At 39.8% G+C, this 10540-nt stretch overlaps 1 non-coding gene across 1 annotated transcript; it reads left to right on the forward strand.

The window, feature by feature from the left end:
* Positions 1-410: 410 nt before the first annotated feature.
* LOC123323442 lies at positions 411-517 on the forward strand. Its single transcript, XR_006539387.1, has one exon. It is a non-coding gene; the product is annotated as a U6 spliceosomal RNA (small nuclear RNA).
* The last annotated feature ends 10023 nt before the right edge of the window (positions 518-10540 follow it).

The raw sequence follows: 10540 nt of genomic DNA on the forward strand, positions 1-10540 counted from the left end.
AGAAACAAAATTGTTAATTGAAGAAGTATAATTGTTTCTATTTGTAGATGACATGATATTATACATCGAAAATCTTAAAGACTATAGCCAAAAAACTGTTGGAACTAATAAAGCAATTTAGTAAGGTAGCAGGATACAAAGTCAACATGCAAAAATCAGTTGTTTTTTTTTTAAGATTTATTTATTTATTTTAGAGAGAGAGAGCGCACAAGCAAGGGGAGGGGCAGAAGGAAAAGGAGAGAAAAACTTTAGCGGACTCCCCACTGAGCGCAGAGCTCCATCTCACAGCCCTGAGATCATGACCATGAGTCAGAAGCTTAACCAACTGCACCACCCAGGTACCCCTCAGCTGTGTTTCTATACACCAACAACAAACTATCAGAAAAAGAAATTAAGAAAACAATACCATTGTGCTTGCTTCGGCAGCACATATACTCAAATTGGAACGATACAAAGAAGATTAGCATGGCCCCTGCACAAGGATGACATGCAAATTCATGAAGCATTCCATATTTTTTAAAAATAGAAAAATAATAAAGCATTCTAAAATGCCTCAAGAAATAAAACAATACCATTATTAATAGCACCGAAAAGAATAAAATACATAGTAACAAATGTAACCAAGGAGGTGAAAGATCTGTACACTGAGAACTGTAAGACACTGATGAAAGAAATTGAAGAAGACACAAATAAATGGAAAGAAGTTCCATGCTCATGGATTGGAAGAATTAATATTATTACAATGTCCATAATATCCAAAGCAATCTACAGAGTCAATGTAATTCTTATCAAAATTCCAATGGTACTTTTCACAGAACTAGAACAAATAACCCTCAAATTTGTATGAAACTGCGAAAGACCCCGAATAGCTAAAGCAATTTTTAGAAAAAAAGAAGAAAGCTAGAAACATCACACTTCCTGATTTCAAACTGTATTACAAAGCTTTCATAGTCAAAAGCATATGGTACTGGCATAAAAACAGACACATAGATTGACAGAACAGAATGCAGAGCCCAGAAATAAACCCATGCATCTATGGTCAACTAATTTTTTTTTTAAAGATTTTATTTATTTATTTGACAGAGAGAGACACAGCGAGAGAGGGAACACAAGCAGGGGGAACGGGAGAGGGAGAAGCAGGCTTCCCGCGGAGCAGGGAGCCCGATGCGGGGCTCGATCCCAGGACCCTGGGATCATGACCTGAGCCGAAGGCAGACGCTTAACGACTGAGCCACCCAGGTGCCCCTGGTCAACTAATTTTTGACAAAAGAGTTAAGACTGTGCAATGGGGAAAGGACAGATTCCTCAGTAAATGGTGTTGGGAAAACTAGACAGCTACATGCAAAAGAATAAAACTGGACCCCTGTCTTACACCACACACCAAAACCAACTTAAAATGGATTAAAGACTTGACCATAAGACCTGAAACCATAAAACCCCTAGAAGAAAACATAGAAGAATAAGCTCCTTGACATTGGTCTTGGAAATGATTTTTTTTTTATTTGACAGCAAAAGCAAAAATAAACAACTGGGACTACATCAAACTAAAAAGCTTTTGCACAGCAAAGGAAACATTCAACAGAATGAAAAGGCAACCTACAGAATGGGAGATAATATTTGCAAGCCACATATCTGATAAAGGGTTAATACCCAAAATACACAAGGAACCCATACAACCCAATAGCAAAAACAAAACAAAACAAAACAAACAAAAAACCCTCAAATAACCCAATTTAAAAATGGACAAAGGACCTGAATAGACATTTTTCCCAAGAAGATGTACAAATGGCCAACAGACACATGAAAAGATGCTCAGCATCACTCGTCATCAGGGAAATGCAAATCCAAACCACAGTGAGATACTACCTCACACCTGTTAAGATGGCTATTATCAAAGAGATAAAAAAATGACAAATGCTGGAGAGGTTATGGAGAAAAAAGGACTCTCGTGCACCGTTGGTAGGACTGCAAATTGGTACAACCACTATGGGAAACAGGATGGAAGCTCTTCAAAAAATTAAAAATAGAACTACCATGTGATCCAGCAATCCTACTTACCAAGTATATAACCAAAGGAAATGAAACCATTATCTAGAGGAGATATCTGTACTCCCATGTTCATTGCAGCATTATTTACAATAGCCAAGGTGTGGAAATAAGTACCTGTTGATGGATAAAGAGATAAGAAAACATGGTGTATGTACAGATACAATGGAATAGTATTCAGTCTTTATTTTTTTTTAAAGATTTTATTTATTTATTTGAGAGAGAGAATGAGAGAGAGAGCATGAGAGGGGGAGGGTCAGAGGGAGAAGCAGACCCCTGCTGAGCAGGGAGCCCGATGCGGGACTCGATCCTGGGACTCCAGGATCATGACCCTGAGCTGAAGGCAGTCGCTTAACCAACTGAGCCACCCAGGCACCCAGTATTCAGTCTTTAAAAAGAAGGAAATCCTGTCATTTACAACAACATGGATAAAACTGGAGGGCATTATGCTAAGTGAAATAAACCTGACAGAGAAAGATAAATACTACATGGTATTGCTCATATGTGAAATCTAAAATAAAGAAAGAAAAAGAAAAAAAAGTTAAACTCATAGAAACAGAAAGTAGAATTGGGGGTTGCCAGGAGCTGGAAAGTGGGGAAATTGGAATGGGCTGGGAAAGGGATACAAACTTCCAATTATAAGATGAATAAGTTCTGAGGATCTAAGGTATAACATGGTGACTATGGCTGATAATCCTGTGTTGTATCATTGAAATTTGCTGAGAGTATAAATTAATCATTCTTGCAAAAAAAATCACTATGTGAGGTGATGAATCCATTAATTAATTTGATAATGAGACTCCTTTCACAACATATATGTATATCAAATCACCATGTTGTACACTTCATTTTTTTTTAAGATTTTATTATTTATGTGAGAGAGAGAAAGAGAGCAGGGGGGAGGGGTAGAGGGAGAAGCAGACTCTTACACTGGTCTTTTATAAGTCCTTTTCCCCATCAAAGCTGCACTTGACATTCCTTTTAAATTAGTTTGTGAAGATGGTGGTCCTAGGGGTGGGAGGGGATAGATAGGGCCTTGTCCTTCCTTGTCCTCCTTCCTCCCCCCAACCCTAACATCCTAACATCTGATCACCATCAATCTGGGTATAGGACTAGTCCTGTCGAAAGGAAGGAAGGAAGGAAGAAAGGAAGAGAGAAAATAAAGAAAATACAGTCAAATAGCCCACTGCAGTAGCATAATAGATAGACCCAGAAGAAATCTGTTTTCTGTTTGATTTCTAAGTGAATTTTATTTGACCACAAGTCTATCCCAATCGGAAAATTTTCTACCACATTTTGTATTGTGCTAAAAAAAAAAATCAGCAGTTGTCACATTTTCTTTAAAAGCGACTGTCAGATTAAATCTTACAACAGCTTAGTGACTTAAAACACCTCCCCAGAATGGTTTAGAGATGTGTGCTATGGTAAGAATTCTCATTTATTATTTTTGTATTCAATATTTTACCATCAGCCTCTTAACCCCAGGGAAATGTAGAAACTGAATACTTGTCAATATATTACATAGCCTTTCTAAAATTGCTGTACTGTGAAAACTGTATTTGCACTGTAACTCAGATTCTTGATAACACTATCTTTTTTCCCATGATGTAGAAATTTTCCTTTCCTTTCTTTATGGGAAATGTTCTTGTTTTTCCACAGGTTTTTTTGAAAAGACTTATGGCAGACCATTTTGACCTCTCCAATGATAGCGATTCGGTCATCATTTCGACCTTTTTCTCTAGTCCTTTTAATTATTTCTTGAGTAATTGAGTATCTGACTCCTCTGTGCAAGCACCCCAACTATTTCCTTGAGCAACATGAAGTGAAGAGGGAGTAATTATCTTGTGAGTCCGTTCGGTCCTCACTGTGGATAGTCAGTCTAGAACCCATTACCTCACCTTGGTCTCAACAGCCTTGGAAAGAGGAAAGGCAAAAAAGTACCTGACTTAAGACCAGTTACCTATCCTTATCTGGCTTTGATTGTGCCTTCATTCACTCACTCACAATCACTAGCTTTGCCCTTTCTGTGTGCCAGGCACTGACCCTCCAGGCCCTGAGGAAACAGCAACGAAGAAGACAAAGTTCTCTGCCCTCCAGAAGTTTATACACACCCTGTGTTGGGGAAAATTAATATCCTCCAATGAGCTCAGGAGCGCCAGTTGGAACCCATATCTCTGGAATAGTCATTCCTCATGTTTATTAAGTGCACTGTGCTTTACGTGTAGAGGTGAAAAGATTCAAAATGCTAGTATTTGCTTTTTTCTTTTTACACCTACAGAAATGAGAATTTCAGAAGGTGCGACCTATCATTTTCACGTGAAATTCTCATAACGATTCTATAAAATCAGTAATGCATGCGCTCCACTTTACATATGGGGAAGGAGGCTGGGAGAAGTTAAATAATGTAGCCACTTGGCAAAGCTGGGCTTTGAAGTTGGATCTGTTTGATTCAGGACCCAGAGCTTTAGCCTCTACCATATGCTGCCCTCCTAAGTTAGTGTCGCTACTTCCCACCACGCTGTTTCTCGCCCCAGGGACCACATAGTCAATTACTGATATATTCATTTAAAAGCAGAAATCTGGACCTCACAAATTCAGCAGTTCTAATGAAATCAATTATACGGATACTCATTGCATAGCCTGGATCTGAAGTGTCAAAATAATTCTTATAGATTTGAAAAGTTATTTTGAAAACAGTCTCATTGGATGTTTGAAATCAAATGATGGGAGGAATCAAGACTATTGTAAAATTTGTGCTTAATCTAAAAGCAGGATTTTCGGATCACATCCCTGGTCCTTCCCTACAACTTGATGTTCCTCTTGTACAGCGTATGTCTGATGATATATCACTATATTCTCAGGCCCCCTGGCTAAGGAACGTCAAGGTCTTTTTTTTGTTTTTTAACTCTTCCTCCTTCATCTTTTGACAATATCCACTAACCAATTAATCAGCAAAGCCTGATAGTGCTACAAAGCTCACCTCTTTTTCTGTAAAGACTTTTTTATTTTTATGAGGGAGGGGGAAGGGCAGAAGGGGAGGGAGGAAAAGTCTCAAGCAGACTCCTAGCTGAGCGTGGAGCCCGACGTGGGGCTCGATCTCACAACCCAGAGATCATGACTTGAGCCGAAATCAAGAGTCTGCTGCCCAACTGACTGAGCTGCCATGCCTGTCTCTCAGCTTCTAGTGCTGGCTGACAACTCTTGGCCTTCCTTGGCTTCTACCTGACTCAAGGTACTGACTTGTATCACCCCAGTTTTTGCCTCCATTATCACATGTCCATCTTCCCTGTGTGGTCTGTGTCTTCACATGACCTTCTTATAAAGACGCCGCTCATGGGCTTTAGGGCCCAACCTAATCCAGTATGACCTCATCTTATTTTAACTAATTATTTCTTTAAATACCCTATTTCCAGACAAGGCCACGGTCTGAAAGGACATGACTTCTGAGGAGGACACTATTTAACCCAATACAACTTATATTGGGATTTAGTACCAGCAGAATTATAGTGGGTGCTTGATGTGATGACTAGACTCTAACTTTTTCTTCCTAGGGGAAAACAAACAAAACAAAACTCTAGTTTTGAAGGAATGTATGCAATAACGGAATCTGAATGGAATGTTTCTGGTTGCTATTTTGTAAACTCCCCGTTTCTTGGAAAACACAGAAGTGGGAAATGTGTTCACAGCTTCCCATTAGTAGATGGTGTTAATGATTGGCCTCTGATTCTTATTAGAGTCAACTACTCTATTCTCAAGACATCTTGGTGTTGCCCACCCCACAACTTTTGCCTTTCTACCAAACCACATATTAACATACCAACCAGCTTTCAGCAACATCAGCCAGGTAATCATTATAGTTTCAAGGGAAACATAGCTGATCTCATCAACTTCGGCAAAGTCTCTTGGAAGCAAATGCCATGACACAAGTCAATTATTGAATCAAATAATCATAATATTACCCATTATCGACACAATTCAAGTGACCATCTTATTCGCATGGCCATTGGTTAGGACTGTTATGAATCCTGCAGATTGAAACTAGCTGATGTTGGATTCTGTGAATAGGCTACAAATTCCAGGGTTTTCCCCTTCTGTGACTCCTCAGAATTCCCCGAGGGAAGCTTGCCAACCGCAGAGTTGAAGAAGATTGCGTGGCTCTGCTACCAAAGGGGCAAAGCCTTCTTACCCTTGTTTTCATCTTTGCAATGGAAATCTCAAGAAAGAGACCGCTGTTTGTGGTGAGAAATATAGCAAAGGCCTTTGTCTTGGGCCAAGTAGGGGTGATGAGAATTCAAAACTATATCATGATGAAAATGTGGGCCCCTTAGGTCATCTGGAGAACTTTCTTCTTCCTATTCAGGATTGTCTGTTCTGTTTCCTTCATGAGAGCATAAAATCCTCTCACCCTATCCCAAGGAGAAGGCTGAATGACATGCAAGCAACTGTTGAAATCTTCATGTTTGCTCAAGTTCTGGTGTGGAGGGAAAATTCTATTGCTTACCAGCAATATTTTTTAAAAACTAAGCATGTCCAGTCTGTTCTTTGCAAATTTACCAATCAGATAAATCCTTCACCAAATAAGAAAAGAGCTTACTAGGAATTCCTGGGAAACGATTTGCACTGACAAATATTTCAAATCTATTTCATCCCTCCCACCAGACACGTCATTTTGTGCAAAAATAAGCCAGTCAGAAAGAACTTCAGAAGATCATTTGTTGTTGATGGTTTGTAATTGTTTATTTCATTGAATGAAAAGACTTTTTTTTTTGCTGTGACGCAAATCTGAATATCCCCACTCTGCACCCCATTACCTCACCTGTGCACCCTCAAACAACTAGAGAACTCAAAAATAAGCCCCAAGCACCACTCAGATTGACCTACTGTGTCCCTAAAGTGCAAGTATACATAATAAACATAATGATAGGAGTCAAGGCAGGGGATGTGGCTTATTCCATCCCTTTTCATTGGTCTTTAAATAAACATATATGTGTTTACTACTCTTCCACTTTGGACAATTTTTTTTCTGTAATTTGCTGTATGGGGGAAATGTAACTTCATGAAGCACTTTTTTCTACAAAGTGTGAGGCTTGCAAAACAACACAAATGTCTAATGATGTGTATGTGTGTGTGTGCTTGCTTTTTTTTTTCATTTTTATGGAGGTATAATTGACAGTTAAATTGTAGTATATTTAAAGTGTAGGGCGCCTGGGTGGCTCAGTCGGTTAAGCGTCTGCCTTCGGCTCAAGTCATGATCCCAGGGTCCTGGGATCGAGCCCTGCATGGGGCCCCCTGCTCAGCAGAGAAGCCTGCTTCTTCCTCTCCCACTTGTGTGCCCTCTCTCGCTGTCTCTCTCTCTGTCAAATAAATAAAAAATAAAATCTAAAAAAAAAAACAAAAACAAAAACCAGTGTAGTTTGAGGGATGGAGAAAGAACTTGAGTGGACATTGCATATGTTCATTAGGTGTGTTTTTATCTGTCTCAGGTTTGGGGGGTTTTTTTGTTTTGTTTTTTAACTGCACCTAGAGCCCTTTCCTCCATCTCATTGAGAGGTGGCCCAGATGGGAATGCAAGTTGGTACAGCCACTTTGGGAAACAGTGTGGAGGTTCCTCAAAAAATTAAAAATAGAGCTACCCTATGACCCAGCAATTGCACTCCTGGGTATTTACCCCAAAGACACAGATGTGGTGAAAAGAAGGGCCACATGCACCCCAATGTTCATAGCAGCAATGTCCGCAATAGCCAAACTGTGGACAGAGCCGAGATGCCCTTCAACAGATGAATGGATAAAGAAGATGTGGTCCCTATCTACAATGGAATATTACTCAGCCATCAGAAAGGATGAATACCCAAATTTTACATCAACATGGATGGGACTGGAGATTATGCTAAGTGAAATAAGTCAAGCAGAGAAAGCCAATTATCATACAGTTTCACTTATTTGTGGAACATAAGGAATAGCATGGAGGACATTAGGAGAAGGAAGGGAAAAATGAAGGGGGGGAAATCGGAGGGGGAGACGAACCATGACAGACTATGGACTCTGAGAAACAAACTGAGGGTTCTAGAGGGGAGGGGGGAGGGGGGATGGGTTAGCCCGGTGATGGGTATTAAGGAGGGCACGTATTGCATGGAGCACTGGGTGTTATATGAAAACAATGAATCGTGGATCACTACATCAAAAACTAATGATGTATTGTATGGTGATTAACATAACATAATAAAATAAAATTTAAAAAAAAGAGAGAGAGGTGGCCCAGAACAACTTTCTCACTGCTTGAAAAGGAAATGGAGGCCTAAGTCAGACCCTGTTGGATACTGCTCATTGGCCTTCCCACCTCCGTGTCTTCCTTGACAGCAGAACCCTGACTGTATCAGGCCTTCAAGCCAAGAGCTCTTGACCTCAGGGAAGGTGTCCCCGGCTGCTGTCATTACTGTCCAAGCCAAGCATGGTGATTCCTTTTCTCCTGCCACGTTTATGGCTGGTCAGGTGGCCTAGTTTGGTCAATGAGACAAAGGATAAGTCCACTGGCAGGGGGGTGGGGGGAGGCTTCTGGGAAAGGTTTTCTTCTCTCATCAAAGAGAGAGGCATATAGAAAGTCTCCTCCCTCCACCCACTTGCTGCTTCTGGAAGTTGTCCAGTGCTTGTGTGATGCTTGGAGTTGCTGAGTACAATGCTGAGTGGGAGACTTTGCTTTCCCACCAAAGGTGGCAGAGTGGAAAGAGATAACTGGGGCTCGAGCTGCAGTCCCTTCTCTAGAACCACCTGTTGCCAAAGTTTTTTATTACGTGAGAAAATTAAATTTATTGTTTAAACTGGTGTTGGTTACTCTACTACATGAAGCTAAAGGCAACCTAAGCAACAAGACACAGATAAACAAAATGACATGTTCAAGAGCCCTGAGGTCACAGGTGGCAATGCAAGAGTCGGGTCTGGAGTAAATATGCAGTTTGGAATTAAATAGACCCATGTTCAGATCACTGCTTCACTGTGTGCTCTAGAACAAGCTCCGCCATGTTGCTGGGCCTGTGTTCTCTGCAAAATGGGGATAACATGAGCAGCCACCTCATGGGGCTGCTGGGAGGGTAAGAGAGACCGAGTAATGTGGCCGGTAGTCAATGACTGTTTTCCCTCTTCTGCTTCCTCCCTGACGCTGCATCCAGAGCTATCTTCTTTTTTTATTTCAAAAATGGAATTATTTTAGGAAAATTAACTTTAAGATTTTAACACACTGAAAAGGTTTAAATTCATCTTTTTTTTTTACAAAATGCGTTTGAAACAGTGCAATCTTTGGACTGCCTTATCTTTCCTTTAGAACTATATTAGCAGTTGGATTTTCGTGATGAAATATTAGTTGTACACAATCTCAGAGTGCCTAAAGGACTAATTTCACTTCATTGTAAACACTTTTATATACTTACAGTGTGCCTCTTCTCTCAAAGTCCCCCAAACTTTAGATTACTTATTTACATGAGTATCTAGAAGAGTTGCTGCTGAAGATCCGGATCTCTCGTTCTGAAAAAAATAATAGGCTGCTGGAAATGCGATGCATCATCTTGAAAATCTTTAAGTGCTTTTTAAAAAGTATCCTTAAGTCTATTTTTTGCTGCTGTTTCAGACCCTTATGACAAAAGCAGATGAAAATGAGTGACTCAGTTGTTTCTACCTGTGATTATTGGAAAGGAAATGGTGTCTAAATAACAGTGATTTCTAAAGTGACCACACCATCTCTACAGCAGAGATGCTGACAACCTTACCCTTGAGCAAATGCACGGTGCTCAATTCTCTCCGGCTCGCATCTCATCAAACTGTGCCAACAACCCTATGGCGTAGATTCTGTTCTTCTGTTATCCTCATCCCAGAGACAAGAACACTGAGATTTGAGGAGTTGGGTGGTCTGTCCAAGGTCACACAGCTAGTTAAAGTGCTATGGCTGGGACTGAACCCCAATTCTGTCAGACTCGGGAGCCCATGCTCTTGATTGCTACACTGTCCTGCCTGCTTCCCTGAGTTGTCACACTTTCGTGAACAATTGGACGTAAACATGTATCAGTCATTCTTCATAATACTAGTTAGCATCTATTGAGCACCCACTATATGCCAGGGAAATGATATCATTTCATTATCAGAACAACCCTGAAGGGTAGGTATAATTGCTAGAATAATAAATTATTTCTTATAACAAATATCAACATCAATATCAATTAATGTCAATGTTAATATTAATATTAATTATTAATATTAGTATTATTAACAATATTGATTAATAATATTAGCATTAATCAATGATGTTGATGTTGAGTACTAATTGACAGTGTGAATTATTAGCTATTAATTAAAATGCTGATATTATTTATCAATAGTGTTATTAATGCATATATTGTTTATTATTATAACTTTACAGATGAAGAGAGTGAGGGGCAGCGATGGGCTGTAACTTCTCCAGGTTTGCACAATTAGTAAAGTTCATTCAATTCTACCACGGCCTGATTCC

Source organism: Neomonachus schauinslandi, chromosome X (assembly GCF_002201575.2).
Source record: "Neomonachus schauinslandi chromosome X, ASM220157v2, whole genome shotgun sequence".
NCBI lineage: Eukaryota > Metazoa > Chordata > Mammalia > Carnivora > Phocidae > Neomonachus > Neomonachus schauinslandi.